Raw genomic sequence first — 12,417 nt, 5'->3', positions numbered from 1 at the left:
GAACTCCTGTGGCTGAGTCAAGTTTCTCTGTGGAAGGCCCCAGCACTCAGAGTCTGAGGAGCAGAAAACACCTTTTCTCTAATTCCCTTCTTCTGAGTCTCCTGAGTCCCACCCCAGTTGCACAAGTTGGCTTTATCTTTATACTTCTCTCTATTTTTGCAAGACAGCCAAGTCATTTCTAGAGCTCAATTTCTCCCCTGAAATGCAGAAAGAAGAGACTGAACTTTGAAAAACTATTGAACAAGCAGTGAGATTAAACCTAAAGCTGATGCAGTTGCACAACATGTCCATTAAGTACTTATTCTTTGCAAACATACACTGCAAGTAGAAAAATGAAACATTTGCTCTATAATATTTGGGAGACTCAAGTCATGGTGTTTCATCAACCCTTGGCTGCTGGTCAAACATAGTTCAGTTTCTCTCTGACTCTTTCTTGCTTGCTTTGCATCGCTTCAGAGAGACAGCCCAGCTCCTGACAGCCCGCCAGCAGTGATTTACTGTTCTCATTGTGGGTAGGGACAGGGCCTGAAGTATGTCATTTATTCCCTCATCTCTTGGTCTTTCACCTCCAGTGACTTTCACTGCACTGCAGATATAAGCACGTCTTTGCCTGATGTCCAGCTCAGTGGGACTTGTGGTAAGACATCTGGTCCTAGGTGGTGGGGCTGTTGGTCAGTCAGTGATCCCCTTTCATTTGGGGGTGTGGAGGTGCCTATGATAATATTGAGCACCTCTGACACTCTCAGAGTAAAATACCGACTGCAGAGAAAGCAAGCGACATTTTACCTCCCTGATGAGGAAGAACAGCCTTTTGAATTTAAGAGTGACTGAAATTCGTGACCTTTTCCTCTTAGAAGGAAAGAATTATCTTTAGAACACGCTCCACCTGCATCTGGGGATGTGCAGCAAGCTGAGCTGCTCTTGAAAATAGGACTTGAAAGGACTTCAGTCCTCAAGGTCTTGGTTTGGGATCAAGAATTTACCCTGCAAAGGGAGGGGAGTTGGGATTAACTCAGTCAGGGTCTGAAATAACACGTGAGTGATCATAGGTAGAAAGTTACACTTTCTATCTTACCTGGCTGTGCTGAATGCCAGGGAACCCTACAGCACAGGCTGGTGACAGCAGGAGGGATGGATGGCTGGCGGAGACCTGCCACAGCCCCAGTGCAGGTCCCACCATAGGACCACAGGGCAGGACCTGCACTGGTGCCAGCCAGGTGGTGACAGCACGTAGCTTGTTGCCCTTTCAGTGTGCCTTGTGCTGGCATTTTGTGGCAGAAACTGTTTCACCCACCAGGAGGTTTTGAGAGATAGTACCGCTGCCAGTTTGTCTCAGTTATCAACTGAAACCACCATAGCTGCCATGAGCGTTTGGAAAGCTGAAACCACATTTTGCAGATCCACCAAACTGCTGCAGTCTGCAACCAAAAGGAGGAACCTATGTGTCTAGTGCGGGAGTTGAAAATGCTTCCTTAGCGTAGATGAAAAATTAGATGAGAGATGAGTTAGCTTCGTGCACAAACTTATAAAGACACGTGTCACAGCAGAGCAGGGGGTTGGGGAGGTTTTAATCACAGCTATAGGGATCTTTCTTAGGTTCTTACATACCTGTAGGTAAACAAATATCTGACAAACTGGGGTCTGATATCGGTTCCTTGGAGGACATAGCAATGCCAGGATTGTTGCCTGCAGCCTTATCAAAATGACAGCAAGATAAAATTCTGTATTATTAAAGAAAAAACAACCCCAAAAAAATTAGGAGTCAGAGAAGATGATCACAGTAATCTTACAATCTTTACATCTTCAAAATTATGATGTGATAGAAAGGTTATTAATTTCTACACAAAATAGAAATGCCTGCTTACTGCATTACTATAACCACTATCACTGTTAATGCCTAAACCAGGGCACTTTGTTTCTTGACTACGTAGTAGAGGGAAAGTCCTGAAAATTGCAGACCCACAGCTGAAAATTAACTTAGGCTGAAGATATTTTTACAGCTTTTGGCTTCTTTGAGTGTACTTCTTTTTGTGTGGCTGCTTTTTTCAAGCTGGAGCTCTGCAGCTGTAAGTAGGCAGTGGGAAAAATCCAAGGAAACTTTCTCAAATACATGCATTAGCAGCTAGTCCTGAGGCTCATCTGAGGCTGTTGTACCTACTTAGGCAGTGTTTGAAGAGCTTTCAGAGAGTAATGAATTAATGCACCCTACCTCATTTACATACGTGGAGACAACGTTTTTCAGTGCATAATCCTAAACTCTTCTATTTCATTTTGCCCATCAAACAGAATTATATTCAGGATCAGTCTGACCCTGTTCACACTGCCATTGTGAGGGAGTAAAAACTCCTACTTCTATGAACTCACACTGGAGTGACACCTCAGGATAGATTGTTTGGTGCAGTGAGCAGCACTTAAGGCATTAATCCAGGGACCCTGATGCCCACCCAGGCTAAGGGGCAGCACAGCAGAGAGGCAGCACGTGGCTCTGCCTGCAAGCCCCTCAGCCCAGCCTGTGTTGCAGCTCCCCAAGGGTTCTAGGGGGGGCTCAGGGGCTTTCTGAGCTGTCTCTCTCACTCCCTTCGTTCATCCATCCACCAGCATTATGCAAACACAGGAAGAGATGACAGATTGTCTAGTGCAGATAATAGAGATAAGATAAGGGCTCTTCCAAAGATGGGTGGGGAGGAAGGACTTTTGCAAGCATGGAGGAGGGTGGGTTTATTGATAAACACACATCAGTTGCTGAAACTCACAGCAAATAATGGCTCTTACTTCCAACTCTGACTACTTTTTAATATAAAGCCTTTCAGCTCCATCACTTCCTTCACCTGGTGTTGAACCTCAGCGTTCCTCCATACAGCTTTTGAGCACACGCTGCTCTATAGCTTACATGGCAAGAAAACCCCCTGCCTGTGCAGAGAAGCCTTACATGAAGGCAGAAAGTTACACACTATATACATATTCTGTGCTTACTTATAACTAAAACTAAACTTTTTATCTCCCCTTTATTAATACAAGGGCACCTCCACAGGCATGGGGTGATTCACGCTTCTGGCTTGCAGCAGATGGCTCTCTGCAATATAAAGCTCGCCAACTTCAGGGCAGCTTATGAAAGTGCATGAAGTTTTCTGTAGTGTCAGGGAGTTGGTTTGGCACAAAAAGCTCTGACCACTAGTTATTTGACCCCAGACCTCTTCCCTCCTCCCTTTACATCTGAACCTGGCCCAATCCAGACCTCTCCCCAGCTGGGAAAATAATAAATAAATAAATTAATTAATTAAAAAAAAATGAAAGAAATGCAGAAAGAAGAGACACCTGGTCTAGAGGAGTTACAGATGGCCATGGTGTATAGCAGAGAACTGTCTGCAGATGTAGAATGAGCCCTGAACTGGCCTAACACTGCTGCCATCAATGGCAGGGAGTGGTGGGGGTTGATGTTACCTAGTCCACTTTTGTTTCTGGGTGCCATGCTCCCTACCTCCAAAATGTTTTCAATGCTTTAAGTGCCCCTCACCAGACCTTACTGCTGTGACAAATGCAAGCACTTCAGACCCACTGTTGCCTTTCACATCTTTCCTGGCTGCTCCACTATACCAGTGCACCCCAGCCCACAGCTACTCCTCTTCAGAACCCTCTCTGCAGCATGCTAGCCCTGTTCCTGCCTCAGCCAGGCTTGCCAGTAGCCAGTCTAGGGTCACAATCTCCATTCTGGGGTGCTTCAGAAAAGGGAAAAGAGGGAAAGTCTGCTGCAGGCTGTGCCAGAGGTACCTGAACAGGTCTAGGAGGCACCTCACTGGATTTTTGTAGCCCTCTGTACCACAGATAATCCACAATTCACGCAACTGTTGTGGGTGATGAAGAGCTGACAGTACTGCCCTCTCCTGTGCCAGGGGGATCATGGATGGTGAACTAGCTGGAAAAGGTGGCTCTAGAGAAGCTGTAGCAGGGCCCATGCACACTGCTGTCAGCAAGACCACGCCTGATCACGTACAGCCTGTGGCTGTTTTGCAAGAGTAAGCACAATGGATGCAGCCTGGCGCATGAATCACGGAATATGCTTTCCTGTGTAATTTTATCAGCCGTAAAAGATGACTCACAATCAGGTGTGCCAAGTATTGAGTTCTGTGTGAGCCCACAGATGGCATCCACACCTGGAAGACACAGGCTTTGGAGCATTTTAAACACAGTCTCTAAGCCACATTGTCCATAGCTTGGTCTTTTACCCTTGACAACCTGCTTGAAGAGGTCATCTCAAGCAGAGCAGATCTCCCTCCCTACACATGCTCTATTGCTCTTCTTCTGATCTATCAGCATCTAAGCCTTCCTAGTGTCTTTCAACACCCTTTTTTTCCCATCACTAGGATGAAGGATGTGAAGAAGGGCAGACTAAAGTCATTGTTCACTTCAGGTGCCACTGTCCATCTCACAGGCAGATAGATCCAGGTGAAGCCTCACCCATGCAATTGAGGCTGACACCTACCCTGTGACATAAAGAGGGAATAAAGCCAGGAGATCCCCTGTAACAGTGGTACCAGGAAATGGCAAAGCAGCAGCAAAACTGGCTTGCACAGAGGTCCGTGTGGTAACTAGCTTACCCCAGCAAGCTGGTTAAAGCCACCTTGGGTACCCCTACACTACAGGGAAGGCATGCCAGGATCCTTCAATGTAGAGGCCTCCACTTGCCCCTCAGTCCATGCTTTCGTTGCCTCCTATCTAAAGAGGAAAGTCCTTTCACAATCCCCACTCCCTTCTCTGCCACTGTCCCTTCCCTATAATTAAATAATAATGAACTAATGGAATATGGCATGATGGTAAGTGCTTAAAAGATTTATCTTTGTGTCTTCATTTAAGACATTTTAGTATCAGCCAGCAGTTTCCAGCTATCACGGTAATTTACTTAAATTATTTATGAGGAAAAACAAGACATTCCATAATACCTCTAAGACAGCTCCTGGAGCGTAACTGTTGCTGGCTAACACTGCCTCTGGGAGCAGAGGTACTCAGTTACACCTTGTACTTCACATCTCCACAGGGAGGTGATTACCCCTGACAGCAACACGCCTTGTCAGGGATTTTAAGCATTTCTACTTGAACAAATATGAAGTTGCATGTAATAATTTTAAAAGCACAGTGCACAGGAACAACATGGGAAAGAATTATTTCAGCGGTGCTCAACACTGCAAAATGAAATGACAAGAAAAGAATCCCAGAAAGAGGTCTCCCCAAGGTAAAACCTGAACATATTTAGGGACTTTTGAACAAAAACTAGGAGGAGAGGGGACTTGATTAATCCATGGGAATAGTCAGACACTAGACAACACTCTATTAAAGCTTTCAGAAGCACCAACAGAGCGCAGCTGCAGAAAGTACATTTTTGTTCCATAAAACAGTGGCAAGCCAGTCTACAAAAACAAACAACCAACTTAAAGGACTGCCATTGCCTCTAGAACTGCCTGGTTCATCCATTTGCAGAGAAATATCGCCAGTTAAGCAAGACTGCAATGTACAAGAGGCTGGTTTATTCCATTTTTTAAGCCCTTCTGTGAGAAGTTCAACCCATTCCTCCCTGGAATGTTACATCAGTTTTCAACCTGGGAGTCCCTATCACTTTTGGCTTTACCACACATGCCTTCCCAATACAATTGACATGATATATGCAGCCATATGACATTCTTTTCTACATGCATGGGGCTAAGGGGACTTTGAGACCCATCCTCGTGCCAAGTATGAGTTGCTCAGATGGAGTCAAAGCAGTGTTCAGCAATTTCTGCCTTGTAGAGATGGGTTGCATGAGCACAGTGCAATGGGTTCGCTCACTTGGATCTATGTAGGGAGGGAGGCCCATTTCTCCATCTCTGAGAAATTTCAACAGCATCAGCAGCAGTAACCTTGTTAGGTAGTACCTGTCTCCCAAGGCCACTGCTGATGTGAAGAAAGTTAAACAGCTTTCCTTCTGGCTGGGGACCCTGTCTCTGAAAATACTCAAGGTTAGGACATTTATTCTTATTACACTCAGTAAAATATTCTACCAGTGTAGGCTTTCTCAAAAGCATTAAGTTTTCATCAGACTTCTTAGCTTTGATGAAGCCATGGGTTTTGATAAATAATAAAAAACCCAACTCAGAAATAGTTATTAATTATTCACTGGGACAGCAACTACCTCAGCCACTTCATGTCCCAAACCAATACCCCAGTCAAGGGGGAGGACAGGATGGAGGAACAAAATAGAACAAAATAAGACAAACAAACCCCCGAAGTCTACTTTGTTTTACTCTTTGCTCTACAGTTTGCTGAACCTGTGGGCTCGAGATACTGCTTCAGCTTACTGGGAACAGTGCTATATTGTTTACCTCTGTTACATCCCAAGGAAGTGACCATGCTGTTACCAGGTAAATTATGTTAGCTGACAACAGGACAAACCAGTGCAGGTCCCTGGCGATTAAAGAAACCATGTGAAGTTACAACAGATGCAGTCCAGCCTGCATCTAATATCTGCTAGTATCACTCATATTGGCTCTTACAAGAAAGAAAAGCTCTGAACAAGCTCTAAATTCCCTTGCAGGGACTCTGGGACTGCAGTCAAGCTGCAGTGTTACTTGAGACAAGTAGGCAACGGACCATCAAAAACACAAAAGATAAAGCACTACGATAGCAGAGGGACCTGACATTTCAGGAGCATTCTCTCCATAATATCTCAGTGTGCACCATCGCCATGAACGAGCAAGAAACCCCACACCCTGTGTCTAGTTAAGCTCATGCCCATTAAAGAAGTCAGGTTTTTCCTGTAATTTATCAAACCATGGCAGTGACAGGCAATACCTGCCCCTATGCATTGATGTTTTTCTTAATGATCTCTTATGCATGAGAGGTCTTAGTCTAGAAATAAGGAGGATGAGCACTATAAGGTGAAGTGATTTGCACAAATTATTTCAGCTATTATGGAAAGAAATGACAAACGAAAACATACCACTTGATTCCCAGGTTCAGTGTGCCCATGAGTATTTGCTCTCTGTTACCATCATTTCTTATAAGCATAGGAAAAGGAAAGATAGTTGAGGTAGAAAGACCAACCTACCCTTTTTTCAAAAGTTTCTTCTAATAAGAAGGGTGTTTTATCCTGGAAAGCTAACTCTATCCCTGAGTATTGTTAAGAAAAAAAAAAAGAAATTGCAAGGGTATATATTTGTTTTAAGAAGCATTGTGTTGCTTACTAGTGCATGGAGAAGACTGGGCGTGGGGGAGGAAAAGATGTTTCTCTTTGCGTATGAGGCTTCCCTGCAAGCTACAGGGAAAGCCTCCTAATGCAGAGACAGCAGATAAAACTGTAGCCAGGCTCCTGTGGCGTGGTTGCTGCAGAGGCAGCTGGCCAGCCACAGCAGCACCTCTGGTCTCCCCCAGATTCCTCCTACCCTCAATATTGTATATGGAGACATTTTCATTATTTGCTTTAGAAAGACGTTTGTACTGACTTTCAAGTCTTCATATCGTTCCTCTTGAGATTAGGAAAGGGCTTCTGTCTCTGATTTAGGGTTTTGTACTTAAAGGTTTTTATAAGCCAGTACTAGGAATATTAAGAAAAAGTATATTTTTAGCACATAGGACCAAAATGTAGAGTTATATGGTTGAAAGCCAATAATAAAAGAAACCATAGAATGTAAACAAATACTTGTTGGGGGGAGGGGAGGGAAAGAAAAAAAGGAAAGGAAAAAAAAAGATAAAGAAGCCCGCACATCAATGCCTCTACTTTCCTACCTCCTCCAAGGAAATTCACAAATCCACTCAGTGGCCTCTCTTTCTTTCTCTCTGGAGTCCAATTTTCCTCTCATTTACACAGCTGTAAATCCAGAGTAATTCCCTTGAAGTCAGTGGAGTTTGAGGAGTTCGAAACACGTGACATAGGAGAATAACTGGTCTCTTTTATAGGTGGAGGATCCCCAGCTGGCCGGGTCCTTATCCTATAGATTCAGTAGATGTTTCCCATTGAGTTTAACAAGAGCAAGAGGAGTCATTACACTAAATAATTCTTGCAACCATATCTTCTACTGACTGTAGGCTCAGCTCAATGGAAGTTACAGTGGTTTCCAGTGCCAGAAAACTAGGGGGTTGATTTTGTGTGTGCTGGCATAATTCAGCAATAACCTGAATAAGCAGGTGAAGTCCAAGTTAGGTCCATTGTTTGAGACAATAAATATCTGTGCAATTTGTCATCAAAGCACTGATCGCTGATTTATAGCTTGAATTGGGCAAATAGCTAGCAATAAAATATTTTTAGGCCTCCAGGTGAAAGTTTGATAGCTGACGGGCAGTTTGGAATATTAATTGGTGCAATTAAAAGGTAAAGAATACTTTGAAGAGATATCCCATCCTAAGGACTACTCTGGCCAGGCACCAGAATGAAGTCAATAAAAAGGTATCAAATGGGTACTAAGCAGAAAAGCAATGGGCCTTGCTATTAGCAGAATACCTTGATTCAGATGCAGTAATCAAATTATACTGTCAAGAGGCTGGATAAAAATCTGGAGTTCTGAAAAATAATACCTTAGGTATCAGAAGGGCTCATTGATTCCTGTATCATATTCATCTGTAAAAGCGATCATCTTTACACTGCTATTTTTTTTAAGAAACACAAATGCTCTTTCCAAACAGAATTAATCTTTCATCTTTAAGGACTAATAGCTGGTGGAAAACCCAGTGATGTCTTGGAATATGGGCTGCAGAGGAGGTGCTAAATTTGAAACCAAAACCATGACATATAGAGCTGAAAGTGCTAAGTACTGTTCTTCTGTCTGCAAGTATGGCAGTAACTGACTTTATCTTCTTTTAACACACTACAACCTATAAGAAGCGGCACCTTCCTATCACCATGCTGCCTCCTGAGCACAGATAATACCGGAAATGATGGCTTTTAAAAACTATGGACAGGGCCTAAATGCTGTGGCATATTGCGTTTCCTTTGACCAAAACAGGCAAGAAGTGAAAAATGAAGCCAGCCTGAATGTCCAGCTGAGATGGAGTGTTCCTAGTGATGAAGTCTGGACTGACACAACCACTGAAGGGAAGCCAAACTAGGAGGCCTTTAGTAAACTTGTACTCACAAAAACATTACAAAATAACACCAGCACTACCACATTGTTCAGTCTAGAAGGAAATCATATAACCACAGATTTGATTGAGCTTCTGTGGGGAAATCGACATAATCATCACCTTCAAAAACCAGTCTGTCTTTGGTAACATGGAGATACATTACTTATGATAGCTTTGATCAGTTCAATTATTCTTACCTATAACAAGACTGAGAAGAAATTTCTCAGTGCTTTTAATTGCTTTCCTTCCTTTTGTAGCCCTAGAGAGGGTGCTTGACTTAGCAGGTCCTTTGACTCTCTGAGCTGAGGAAGTTACCCTTCCCAAACAGCTGGGTCTAGGACTTGTTTTATCCCATGTTGCTCTACAGGGACCTTTGGGAGCTGGCTACAGGCAAACCGATGTGAGTAAAAGGTGGCAGAGATCTGCGAGATGTCATTGGCTTCAGTTATTTTATCAGTACATGTTACACAGAACAGAACTTGCTCTTAATATTCTTTTGTTGTTCTCACATCAAAGGTTGAATTATGCCCCTTAATATATGTTAAGAGGCTTTTCAGTTATCTTTCTGATGCAAATTATATCATTTTGCATTATCCACTAATTATCTTCAGTTTGAAAAGTACAACAGAAGTTATGCAAAGCCTCTATGTCAGTTCTCTCCTCCTCTGAGAACAACATCCAAGTAAGCAAAATTGAAACAACCCTGTGGTGAATTCAAGTTTAGCTGTAGCTCAAGGGTAGAATCAGTCTGGGCTTTAGAAACGTTGTCAGGAATATGGTGAAACTGGGACTAAAGGTCTGGGTGTGCCCAACTGAACACCTGGACTTATAATCAGTCATCTCCAGCACATACATCCTCTCCCCTTGCTAGATGTCTGTATTTAGGACAGAACATATTATATTTGACAGACGCTTCAAGTCCATTAGACAACAGCCCAGTGTGAAATCTGCCCTCAGCTCTCATTGCACAACACGGAATAAGTTGCATTTGATTGTGGCAACATGCCGACAATGCCAAGGTTAGTGAATTAAAGATGTAAAACAAAGAAAGCTTAATGAAGTCAAATTTTGAATGGTTGTTTTACAAGGTGGCATTTAGTATTAAGAATAATTATTACAAAGTAAATTCCCTACCCACCTCTGGCTGGGCTCTTGTAGAGGTGCATAGCATTTCAAAACACGGTTGAGTGGAGACAAAATAAATACTCAAAAGGTCTGCAAAGCAACATCAGACAAATGTGGTACTACTGTTCTTCAAGAGTAGCGAAAGGAATGTATGGGTGCAAAGAAGGAACAACATTATGACTCTTTGCTTTGTAAATTTTACTGTCATCCTGTGGGTAGACCATCTTTCTGGGTTTGCCTGTGTTGAATTTCAGCAAACTGGCTGAGAACCAAGCTTGCAAATGTCTATACCATACCCTGAGACTGTAGTCTACAATTATTAATTTAATGGTGGTTCTGGACCGTATCTTATTATCCAGTCAGATATATTAAATTATGACAGAAGACCTCTCCAGAAGATCACTGAGGGCACTCCCCCACAATAAGAACGCTGCCAAATGGTCAAATATCCAAGATGGGAAGGAGTGAGAGGAGCTTTTTCACGCAGTCCTATCTATTCCTCTGAAAGTCTGAATTTTTGTTAAACTTGTCCAGTCTTTTAACTTGTGGAAGTTAGGGAAGATGTAGCTCTGTAGGACTCTCCCCTTCTTCCTCCTATGCTGAACAACCTACAAGGTTGTAATGGGACCACAGCATGCCTAAAGCAGGCCTCGACCGCACGTTGAAGGGCAGAGTGTGAAAGTCTGCTGCCAGAGCTGGAAGAATCAATGTCAGTTCTTTCTCTTTGCCAAAAAGACTATTGATTCTCTATACTTGCTCCTGTAACTTGGCTGACAGGTTCATAGGACAGCAAGAATCTCAGCTAACAACGCTGCTGCTTCAGCCAGTTGTTCTTAATAACCCTGCTGAAGAAAGAAGATTTATGGACAGGAGCTGAACAAGGCCAGATGATACAGATAGAGATAGATATATATAATTTTTTTTTTTTTATGTAAGCACATATCTCAGGACAGTTTGCTTGTGTGCAATTGTCTCGTTATTTTCCACAAAACTGCAAGAATACAGTCTCTGGTGTGTCTGATGGGTAAGAGATGATACACAAAGCTGGGGTGAAAGGTTATACATAAAGCTGATTGATCTGTGCTCCTTTACATGGGAGCAACTGTACAAGAGCACAGGTTCTTAGGTAGACTGAGGACTATCCCATCCTCTCTTGAAGTTAATTAGAAAACTCTTGCTGATCTATATGGACATTAGGTGTTCACCACAGTCAAGGTTTGGCCCTCAGTATGTCTCACCCTAAGGATATCAGCTTGTTTGGCTTAGTGCCCTGTGCACAGATTCTTCTTCAAAATTAATAACCAAGTTCTCCCACATGACCTCTCTGCTTTGTCAGACGTCTATACCATGACCTTCTCTTTCAGAAACACTACAAAATCTGGCTCAACGCACTGGCAAATAAAGGCAATACAATAAAGATGGGAATGAAGATGATTGGTTGGATGTTTACTGCTGCAGTAGAACATATATCAAAAGAAGGAATAAGCCATGCTGAATATAGGATAGCTTTGATTTACTATACTTTCAAACTATACCTTAAATATACATTCTGTAAGTTTTTTTCCTCTCATCTTAATGCATTCCCCTCTACCCCTTATCTTTATGTACCTTCTGTCCTTCAGAGAGTATCTCGGTGGAGATACCAACCAGCACAAAGCATCTTACAGGGGGCAATTTGGGCTTTACGAAGCTTTTATGGTAACTATAAAGAAGACACACAGCAAAAATATGTTGATAACTGAGATAGCGTCTGTTCATGCTTGATACCTGACTTTGACTGTGATGATGCCACAGGACAGAAACAGACATTTGCCAAGATTTGCCCTTTGAAAAGAAGCAGAAAGAAGCACAAGCTTCTTTCATTCTGTTTTCTGTTTTGGAAATCACCTTTCAGTAAAACACGAGTGAAAGTCATGTTTCTTTTGAAGTTCAAGTCTTATCTATTTGTTGGGAAAAATCAGGCAGTTTAAGTTTAGAAGACTTTTGAGGACTTAAACCCTCTCTCTTTAGCCTTCTACAGCATAAATTCAATACTGGAGTAAAAAGCCAGCATCCTAGACAACAACACATCACAATCTTCTAAAAAACTTCACCCCTCTTGGATGCCGGCAGTGTACTGCACAGGGAATGAGCTTTGAACTCTGAGAATACAAGGGTGTACCTTAGTAGTTTTAGTGCCAGGGTGAGGAAGTCCCCTGAGATCAAGTA

The sequence above is a fragment of the Cuculus canorus genome, chromosome 5, assembly GCF_017976375.1.
Source record: "Cuculus canorus isolate bCucCan1 chromosome 5, bCucCan1.pri, whole genome shotgun sequence".
Lineage (NCBI taxonomy): Eukaryota > Metazoa > Chordata > Aves > Cuculiformes > Cuculidae > Cuculus > Cuculus canorus.
This window is presented reverse-complemented; position numbering follows the sequence as displayed.